The 1,936-nt window shown below is 44.3% G+C and overlaps 1 pseudogene; it reads right to left on the bottom strand.

Annotated features, from left to right (window-relative positions):
- Positions 1-657: 657 nt before the first annotated feature.
- Positions 658-1,699, bottom strand: LOC141816293 (uncharacterized; annotated as a pseudogene).
- Between the last annotated feature and the right edge of the window lie 237 nt (positions 1,700-1,936).

The following is a 1,936-nucleotide window of genomic DNA, read 5'->3' on the forward strand; positions in this document are numbered from 1 at the left end:
AAAAATTGCAAATGGATTTTATTGATCTACGATGGGTGGAAATAAGAGAAAAAAAAATCAAAATAAAATGATTTTTTTTCACTTGTTTATATACTTGGAAGACAATATATAAGAGAAAAGAATCTAATGGCATGTATTTGATTTCCATTCAAATCAGGAGGAAATGGAAGCAATGAACTGACACTTCTTGTAAACACAAATAAGTGAGAATATTTATCCCCCTTCAATTCCATCTAAGTAAACAAGTAAAATTATAAAGTTAAAATAAAAAAAATAATATGATTCCTTTCTTTGTTCCCATCTTCATTTAAATTATTCATTTCCCTTCTATTTCCTTCCCTCTCAATAAACAGAGTGTGAGAATAAGTTTATAAAAGAGTCATAGATAGTTACCGTTGTAGATTTTAGATAAGAAAATAAAATTTAGAAATAATTAGAATGTAATAAGGGATGTGTTTGAGTCATCAGCAATGTAACAAATAACAATAACTAGGCACATTATAATATACATGGATGCTGGATCAGTATGAAGACAATGTGTGATTATACAATGCCTCGAGGAAAAGTACCAATAAGCAAAGAACAGAACAAAGATACCATCGATCAACTTGCAAAGTCATCAAAAGCTCAAAATAAAGGGCATTCAGTATTCAATACCTGGAAGACCCCAAGTTTCTTGTTGTAATCTGACTCTGGTAAAGTCAATAAAATGGCCAGCTGATATTGTGCTTCGGAGGCACCAGCCGTAAAACTTCAAGATCATCAATCTTGTCATCAGAAACCAAGCAACCATCCGATGCAGTTAGGGGCACAAGAGCTTGGGGTCTGGGCAAGGCGTAATCAAAATTCAGTTCCTCAGTCATGCGTATGGGCGCTTCCACAAGAGCTTGATCAGAAATGCCGCCAAGGAAGAGGTTGCAACAAGAGAAGACAGAACGAAGCAGACGTATAGAGACTAGAAGCATTCCAAACTTGCTGCCATCCAATTCGGTTCCTAAATACCCGAGGGACAACCCTATCGAGCAAGCCTCTAAAAAATCGATAGGATCTCAACCTCACCGCGTCCCTCCCTCGGCGAAGAACGTGAAAAGGTTCCGTGACGAGGCCAATTAGCAGAGCGACGAAATAGAATACAGCCGTAATTACAGCTTCGGCCACCGATTCCAAGGATCCCAGTCGCCGGCGGGTCTGGGCAAGACTTCTGTAACGCCTATTTCGCGGTTAAGATTTAGGGTTTCCAGTCGCCCATCCCCTCGATCAATAATCTGACCCGGAGCACCTCCACCGTGTTCGTCCTGAGGCGGGCTGGCGCTAGGGGCGAGCGAGCGAATTCGCCTTTTGCACAATAATCTGACTCCGAGCAACCGAGGAAGAACCCAAATCGATTACCTGATCTTCCAATGCGGGAAGGATGCTCCGTCGCGGATCGGAGGGGGAGTCCACGATCTGATCGTTCGATACGGAGGCAGTGCGGCGGCGGAGGGAGGGTGGAGCAGAAGGAGATGGTGAGGAGAGTGTGGAAATAGATTCAACAGGTGGAAGGGAAGGGGACTCCGTGGGAGCTAGGTTCTTCGTGGGGCACCGGTAGGAACTCGAGGGCATCGAAGAAACCGAGCTCCTCCTCCTCCTCCTCTTCTCCTCCGTCGTCATCGCCCTTCTCCTTCGCTTCTCCTTCGTCGTGCGGATCGCGCGACTCCATTGAGAGAGAGACGAGGAGAGGGAGCGGAGCGGAGAAGAATTAGACCGGCGGGCGCGGCGCATCCTTAAGTTTAAGTGCATGCCGCGACTTGTCGATGGTTTCTTGCTGGCCTGCATGCGTCTGCATCTCAAATTGTATCACGCACGTGTTTTCTCAAATTGTACGGCTGCAAAAACTTAAAAATATCCTAGTCAAAATTTTTTTTTTTCAAATTTACCCTTGTCTGCTCATCCCATA

The sequence above is a fragment of the Curcuma longa genome, unplaced genomic scaffold (assembly GCF_044706935.1).
Source record: "Curcuma longa cultivar G26 ecotype Majalengka, Jawa Barat unplaced genomic scaffold, ITB_CL_G26_1.1 contig_15972, whole genome shotgun sequence".
Classification (NCBI taxonomy): domain Eukaryota; kingdom Viridiplantae; phylum Streptophyta; class Magnoliopsida; order Zingiberales; family Zingiberaceae; genus Curcuma; species Curcuma longa.